The sequence below is a fragment of the Carassius gibelio genome, chromosome A15 (assembly GCF_023724105.1).
Source record: "Carassius gibelio isolate Cgi1373 ecotype wild population from Czech Republic chromosome A15, carGib1.2-hapl.c, whole genome shotgun sequence".
Taxonomy (NCBI): Eukaryota; Metazoa; Chordata; class Actinopteri; order Cypriniformes; family Cyprinidae; genus Carassius; species Carassius gibelio.
In genome coordinates, this window is record NC_068385.1 from 15346522 (window position 1) to 15356098 (window position 9577).

Below are 9577 nucleotides of genomic sequence, written 5' to 3' on the forward strand. Positions count from 1 at the left end.
TCTCTCTGGAAGAGCACAGGTGCAGGGCTCTGGCTGTAACCACTCTAGTCTCGGTTCTGCTGAACAGCAGCTCATTGAAAACATCATACAGCATGCACTAAGAAAGACAAACACGTCATTCTTATCTAAAACTAAACTTCACTTCACTGAGAGCATTTATGAATACATTTCTACATATACAAATATACTTTTTACATTATATACATATATATATATATATATATATATATATATATATATATATATATATATATATATATATATTAACATTTGATATTTGTATTATTGTAATTGTATTGTAACATTTTAACATTTGATAATGTATTACAAATAAACAGTGAACAACTTAATGAATGAATCTTTATGGTAGTGAATGAAATGGAAAATGTTACAGTTATATGTTTTTTATTTATATATAAAATTATACTTAATATTCTCTAATCCTTTGTTAGTAACTGTATAATTATATAATATATATATATATATATATATATATATATATATATATATATATATATATATATATATATATATATATATATGAATATGTATATTGCACCTAAAAATATATTGTACTTTGTCATTTTTTTATTATATAGAATGTTAATAATATTATGTATTAAGTAGTTGAAATCAATACACACACATATACTAAATACAATGACACTTAATGTACTATGAAATAAAATCATTATAAATTTATATTTCTAACCATTTTAATACTTGCATATTTCATTATATGATATATTACAATATTTAATCTTTTTTTTGGTTTGTTTGTCTGTCTGCTTGGAGAAGTAATAGCATGATTTGATGATGAAGTGTATAGCACCAAAGAGTTAGATGAAAAAGTATGAGCAAAAAAGTCACAAAAATGCTACATCCTACAAAGTGTTGTTGCTGCTCTTGCACAAACACGGCTGATATGGTGCTTGTATCTGAGATCCACCGAAATGGGAATAATTTATGGCAAATTCCATGAAAGGTGAGTCACACTGATGCAATCATTTTTCATGTGTGATAATTATATTTTGCATCTCCCCTGTTGAATGAGGAGGAGAGACGGCTCCCATTCTACAGAATTTCACTCAGGATTCAACTTATCATTAAACTGACAGTACAGGACACTTCAGTCTCCGTTGAAAATCACACATAGCTGCTGTCAAGATTCAGAGTTGTGTGAAGTTTGATTGAGCCTGGTATAATCGTATCATTCAGTCGAAACCTGAGACACACCTGCTATGAGTCACATCAACACCCAGCATCCTTCAGTCTATACATTTGGTCAGAAGGGCAATGTTGCTGTGCAAGAGTGCATTACCTTATTAACCAAGCATGTGAGCCGACAAAAGATACTGTATTTCTGTTATTATTTCTGTCCCTTAATTGTTCATGAATGCTTCTTAAGTCATTGCCACAAAATGTTCAGTGTAACCATGCTGTAGGGAAATTTCCCTGACCCTTAAAATGCTAAGGTAACCGAATTTACCATGTGAAGGCAGCCTTTTGTGATTATAACAACCAAGTGAGATTTGGACAGAAAAATGCAAGCTATTGGGCAATGGAACGGGGGAAAAGGCCTGAAGATGTGTGAAGAAAAGAAACTGAACTTGAAATATCATATCACCGTTTGAATCAGAATCTCTACAAACATACAATAATTACCATGACAACAGTTACCATTCTTTCAAGGATTGAAAGCAATACAATACAAATATATATATATATATATATATCTTGCTCATGAAATATGTAATTACTTCATTTCTTGTCCTCTGAGAGCATCTCAAATCAGTAATCAGAGGAACAACATCTCCTCCTTGCTCTCGTGCATCTAAAAACCAGCACATCCATTCAAAAGGGATGCAAACGCACCAAACTTCCCCTGCACACAAGCCAGACCAGATGAGGGACGGATCACTAATCGCTGAAACAGCCTCCGTTTCCTTCCCGAAGCAAGCATGATGTCACTGCAAATGTTGTAACATACTGCAGCGTTACTTTCTTCTGAAGACCGCTATTAAGTGTTCTCATGTTCCTTGTAATAATAAAGTGCCATAACAGTACATTCAGCAAAATCTGACGTCCATTATTCACTCTGAAACTATTACCCTAAAATGACAGGAAATGATTAAAAATAAAGTTTTGCTGTAGCAACTGAACTTTTTGGGATTTCCTAATTTTCCTGAATAGATATAAGCATTTGGCTGGTTCATATTGTTTTAATATCCTGCATTTGGACTGGAAAACTACTGAATACACTTACTTTTTTAACCAAGAACTACTAATTAAAGAAGGGCAAACCCTACAAATCCTGTTTCATGCTCTAGTGAAGAGGGAAAGAATCAAGGCTTGGTGGTTTTGCGTGTCTACAAATGTTTTATTGCTGCATCGAGATGTACTAGAGCTGTTAAGAAATAAACTAGCAGCAAGTCATTTATGTACAAAACAATGCACACATACAAAGAAAGAGAAGAGCGAGCAAAAGCATGATAGAAGCAAACAGCAGCTGCAGCTGAAAGTGTGCTATTAATCAGGAATTTATCAAACACATACCAGATTCCTGAGAAACTTTCCTCTCTAACAGATGGCATTGTCATGCTTTATACAGAGTGGATCAGCTGTTTTCAGAAAGTAAAGTCATCTCCTGAACGGTACATGGACTGTAGTCTACACACAAACACAAACAGATACTACTGTTTCAGTAGTCTGACTGTAGAGTCTCAATTTGTAAGAATTTTACAATTTGGTGTGATTTCATATGAATTTGTAGTTTTTGTTTGTTTGTTTTGGTTTGTTACAACACGGTTATTGACGGTTAAGTTTTAACTATAAATCTGATTCATATCAAATTACCAACTAGTACTGTACTATAAATATCTAAATAAATTAAATTCAAAATAATTGAATTTTGCTAGTAAAAAAATTCATTTTGAAAATCGACGGAAAAGCTTTTTGAATTTTTGAAAACTTTCAGTTTGTTAATTATTACTGAATTCTTCTTTATAGATTTGATCTAAAAAGGAAATATCAGATTTAATATTTTTTTCAGTATTTCCTGCACTCCTGCTTGTGTGAAACACATTAAATGTGCACAAATCTCAAATCTATAATAATGACATATTGCTTCTCAGCAGGGTTATATATAAACAAAAAAAATAAACTATAAAGCATAAAAGTAAATAAACTCATTTTATTTCAGAAAACTGTCAAAAAATGTTTTCTCATTTTCATTTAGTTAAATTAAAATAATTAAAACTAAAAAGAAAAAATGTTCAAAACAAAATAATTGTATGTGTGTGTGTGAGAGATGAAAACAGTAAGTATAAAATGAAAACAAATTCAAACTTTTAATACAATATATATATATATATATATATATATATATATATATATATTGTATTAAAAGTTTGAATTTGAATATATATATAGTATAATAGTATTTCCTTGATACAAAAATAACATCTTACTAAAATCAGTAAATTTAGTAAATACTAAAATGTGCTTGTTTTTATCTTGTTTACAGTGCAAAACTAGTACATATGAATTGGGTTGGGGAAGAGTTAAGTTGAGTTGAGGTAATAAACAAATCACAAGCACAACTTTCATAATCTGGCAATAAATCATCTGAATTTTCTCCATCATATTGAGGTGTTACTGTCTGCGCTCCCACTGATAACATCTGTATGATTTCTTATAATCGAAAAACGTTCTTATGTTATTACACAAAGACCACCAAAGGCTCTGCTGGAATTCAAAGCAAGAAGAGCAACACAGAACACATCGTCTAAATCCTGGATCGCCCCCACAAGCCCCTCAGCAGATAATGGCTCATTCTGCTTCAATCTGCTCATAAACGCTGCTATGTGAATGTCTCCTGAAACATGGAAGATCAAAACAGGTTCAGGCTTTGATCACGCGCCAATGTAAAGCATGGTACAGACAGCGGCCGTCCGGAAGATCTATCCGAGCGTGATCACAGCCCTTTTAAACTGTGTTAAACAGAGATGACCTGAAGAGCGCAGGCATTTAGGGACAAGCTGTCCCAGACATGTCATGAGGTACTACAGTGTCTCCCTACCCTCATAACACTCCTCAGACGCCTTCATACTTCTTAGCCAAAGCGAGTTCAGTGTGGTTCTGGTTAAAAAATGAATGCATCATTGTGAAAGCCGAGCTTTTATTTAGCTGAGCAGATGTTGGTTGAGGTGTTGAAGAAAGAAAAGAAAGGGCAAACTGACCTTAGGACAGCAAAAAGGAGAAAAACAACAAAGATTTATATTAACTGCGAGAATAAGAGGGATTTACGGTTTAATGTTGCTCTTCTGTAGTCCCACAAGCAGTCTTTCATCAACCACATACAAGTCTGTGCTGGAGGGACCACTGTAAGGATCTGGACGGTGTTGGGTTTTCCTGGAAGAGCAGAACAAATGACAGCACAGCACAGAACCTTTTATGGCTCATATTATATAACAAAATATCAAACCAAATGACATTCATTTTGAAGACGGACAGTGCAGGTTTTAAATTATATATATTAAGAACTAAATATTTGTATTCACAAAAAAAAAACATTAAATTGATAAAAGTGACAGAAGAGACAAAAATAAATACAAATACAATGCTGTTCTTTTGAACTTTTGATCAATAATCCTTAATATATATATATATATATATATATATATATATATATCATGGATTTCCATAAAAATATTAAGCAGCAGAACAGTTTTCAACATTGATAATAATATGAAATGTTAACTGAGCAGTAAATCAGCAGATTAGGATGATTTCTGAAGGAAGACTGGAGTAATGCTGAAAATTCAGCTTTGACATCACAGGAATAAATTACATTTTAGATAGTAATATTCCACTATATTCCTGTTTTTACTATATTTTGATCTAATAAATACAGTCTCTGTTAGCATAAGACACATTATTATTAAAAAAAATTAATTAATTAATGGTAGTGTACATATTTAGTTATAAACATTTGGTGGAAAATCACCTTGACATAATTTTAAAGGTTTAAGAGTAAAGGCAAAGATGTTTCAGAAAAGTGAATAGTTCTGAGAAAAGCTCATTTGTTTCCACTTGATTTTATATTTTCTTATCTAGACGTGTTTTGGAACTTTGTGCCGCAAAGAACAACAACTTTTAGTCTTTGCTTATGCTGCCACCTTGTGGTTGGAAACCAGACTATCCTAAAAATGGCAACAGCTCTAAGACTCCCTCTGCTGGCAGAACAAGAACAAAAACTCCATTTAGATGAGTTATGAACGTTCTAAATGCACGTAAACACTAATTATGTGATGAATAACCAACTGCGAGTTGAAAAATGTATTGCATTGCGTTTTCACTGACTATACATAAACATGACAGAAAGAGTGAAGAGCGAATGCTGAATATAAGCACCAGGCGGTCAGCAGGAGGCACAGTCACAGAAAACTACACCAGTCTTTATTCCACAACAGGTACAATATACTGTCCTTTATTATTACAAAAGTATAAAGACACTAAAAAGACATGACAGATCCAGTGATGTGTTAAACACTTCTCGTTGGCCAGGTCTAAAGCCGCTGGATAACACAAACCAGAGACCAGATGAAACTTTCTTTGGCATCAACATGAGTGTCTTAATCTAACACATACACGCTTATATTTTGTTGCATAAGATCATGAGAGACAAACATTAAGAAATATAAAAAAATATGCATCTCATTTTGCCAAAACTAAAGCTTGTCAATCGGTCCTGGAGAATAAACGTTCATCAAGTGGTTGCATAACCTCTGTGAAAGCCATGTGTTTTCCACACAGATGAGGATGTGCTTGAGGTTCATGCTAATCTTCAATTATTCAACAGGCCTACAAAAAATAAATCTAATTATTACTGTATAAATGTTCAACATGAACAAAAATACAAAAAGGCAGGATCAATTATGAGTGTTTTTTCGTCATTGCAGTACAGTTGATGATTTATTGGTTTAATGACTGAAGTGCTCACACTCCACATGGATGAATGAACGAACACTACCACTAGCCAGTCTGGGCAGGATGTAACTTAATATGAAGTCAAACCAAAATATTTTGAAATGACTCAAAAGCTCTAAATCCTGAGCCAGTAATAATCAAACACACAGCCGTCTGGTTTTTCATCATCTTCACCTGCAGCTCTAAGGTGTTGACATTCTTTTCCTGTCTAATCCCATGCACTGAAACAGAACAAGCCTTAAAGGGTTAGTTCACCCAAAAATCAAAATTAATGTCATTAATGACTCACCCTCATGTCGTTCCAAACCAGTGAGACCTCCGTTCATCACATTAAAAAAGTTAACAGCTTAAGTCATTTGTTGATTAATGCGTATTGGAGACGTGAACCGATTTCAAATGATTCAGTTCGATTTGGTGAACTGGTTCAAAAAGATCCGGTTACATCAAATGATTCATTCGCAAACCAGATATCACTACACTGCAGTGAACACGCTCACAACAGACCTGAAAGAGAAGACAATGCTGAATAAAGTAGTATCTATTTTTGGACCAAAATGTATTTTTGATGCTTCAAAAAATTCTAACGGACCCTCTGATGTCACATGGACTACTTTGATGATGTTTTTCTTACCTTTCTGGACATGGACAGTAAACCGTACACACAGCTTCAATGGAGGGACTGAGAGCTCTCGGACTAAATCTAAAATATCTTAAACTGTGTTCCGAAGATGAACGGAGGTCTCACTGGTTTGGAACGACATGAGGGTGAGTTATTAATGACAGAATTTGGATTTTTGGGTGAACTAACCCTTTAAGGTCTGCCTTAAAGGGGCAGTTCAATCAAAAACGCAAGTTCTGTCATCTTTTACTCACACTTTTGTAATGCCAAAACGGTATGACGTTCTGTTTTCTGTGGAACACAAATGGAGATATTTAGAAAACTGTTCTAGATGCACTTTTACATACAATTAAATTGGATGGTGACCAATTGCTACCAACCTTCAAAATGGACATAAAGCACATTAAAAACGCTTATAAAAGTATTTAGTCTTGGATTCTAAAAGGTTAGTTTACCCAAAAAATTAAAATTAGCCCATAAATGACTCACCCTCAAGGCATCCTAGGTTTAAATAGGGCCTTTCGCACCGCTTTACTTGCAGAACTAAATGTATAGCACTAAAGTCCTTGGAAGATTTTGCGCAAACTATTTCCCAGTACCATTCAAAGGGTTGCATTCACACCGACAGTGTGTACTAGGACGTGACGTAAGCCGGTCAACAATGATGTTATTTGGCGTTAACACAGCGTTTGACAACGTTAACAAAGAAGAACAATGGAACAACAGAAAGATGGAGAATGCCTTGACCCGAGCTGTGTTTTTGTTGTGTCTTGCGGGTTTCACAATAATGGACATGGAATGTTGACGGATACATTAAAAAATAAAATAAAATAAAACATAAAGCGATTGAAAGAATGGAAAGGAGGACTAAGAATCTCCAACAACAACCGGCAGTGCTACATTTGCTACAAGTGCATGCTTTATCGCTGTTCACCATACTTGCGAAATAAATTGACACGTTTACAGTGTTACACAGCGTTTTAAATCATTTTATTAAGCTTTAAATTAATAAAAAGTAATAGTTAAGAATTATACACTGTTACGATGTTTCAATGATATTCAATCAATTTCTATTAATCAAAAAACACAGAAAAACATAAATATTTCCACACACACAAAAAAAATATTAAGTGGTTTCATTCATAAGAAATGTTTCTTGAGAAGCAAATCAGTATATCAGTGTAGCATCTGCTTAGGATCATGTAAGATCGTTTGGGCTTTATTCTTTTTAGCCTTTTGCCATTTGCATATAAATCGTAGACATGGTCTCACATCCTACATTTATGGGGGCTAAATTGCCAAGGCTTTCCCCACCACTATCAAGATGATGTTAAACAGCAACTCTCTGCTCCTCTCCATCGGACTTCAAACACATTTAAAGATAGGTTAATGACCCTCAGGGCCTAGACACCACGGCCTAGTTGACCAGAGGACACCTCCACACAAATACACACTACAATTTATCAGTTACAAATGTATCTGGCATATGCATGTTTGGTCTGTATGCTTCTTTATTTCATTAGTCTAGTTACCACTGTTTATTTGTATTAGTTAAGCTCTAAATGCTAATATTCAGGTGGATGAATGTATCTCTGGTTTAATATCTTCTAGATGTTTCATTCTTATTATCAAAACAATCTGCTTTTATTCCTCAAACCATGATGTACTCTATGTGATTGTGAAATGCCCCATACTATTTGTACCACATTTTGGGTAAAACTACACCAATTATTCAGGACAGTCATAAAACATGTAAATGAGGTGTCACAGGGACTAAGAAACACTTTCCCGCTGAAACTATACACCTTGTTACTGGTCAGTCTATCCAAAATGGGTGTTACAGGGAAACCAGATAAAACCTCTTCCACACCCAAAAAGTGGGCTTCTCTTAACTTGGGGTTCCCTGGAGACACCCATCACCTTGGAAAACTTGCGACTCCCCTAATGTGACTCCTCTAATTTTTTTTTTTTTTTTAATTGTGTTTTCAACCTTACTGGGTTTGAACCCAAAATCATTCAGTTACCTTCCCAGATTTGTAAAGACTGGGCCACATTAACCCACTACAAATTCCATGAGAAACTTAATAACCATTATATGTGTTAAACATGCTGTGGACACTGGATATTGACAGTGTGGTCTTCAAGACAGGCCTACTTCTTCCACTGAGCAAGACGTCACTGTTGACTAAGTGTAAAGTGAACGGTTCCAAGTCTGTAGCACCTCAGGAAACATTCCTGTGCTCTGTGGTCAAACACTATATTATTACTTCTCTGCTGAGTGTTTCCCAATATTTGTAGGAACTGCTTGTGGGGATGTACTGGCAAATATACAATTCACACAGTGCAAAGGTCAAAAGAACATGATTTGAGGTTTCTGTAAATAAATAAGATAAATTGTTAGTTTGTACTGTATTCACGTGCGTGTGTGTTTAAATTCAAAACTGATATTACAATGTGCTTGACCTTCAAAGACGTAATATACAATTAATTTAAGAGTTACACATGTTATTACACAGTAGCACACATTCAAACAAATAAATAAAACTAGACAGTTTTCTGGAAAGTGTGGAGTGTTGTTACACTATTTGGGGGCTGTGGGTGAACAACAGAATGATAGACAGAACTACAGACAGACAGATGTTTGTCTGTTTATCAGTGTGGGAATGCATTAGCAGGATTTATGTTGTATTTTGTTGTGACAGGGATCAGTGATCTCTAAGATAAAGGGCCATGACTACTCGCTCTTGAGACTTGCCAACTTGCCAAACTCATTTTGTCGACCTCCAAAATTAGTCCCAGATACATGATCTGATTTCAATAATCCGACGTCTCTTTGTTAGGATCTAGACCTTTTTTCCGAGAGATGTTTTCCACTAAATTCTAGGAAATCTGGATGTTTAGCTCCAAGATGTCTGTGCTCGAAATCCCATAGCACAGTATTATTTAGCATTAGCAGGATTGAGCATG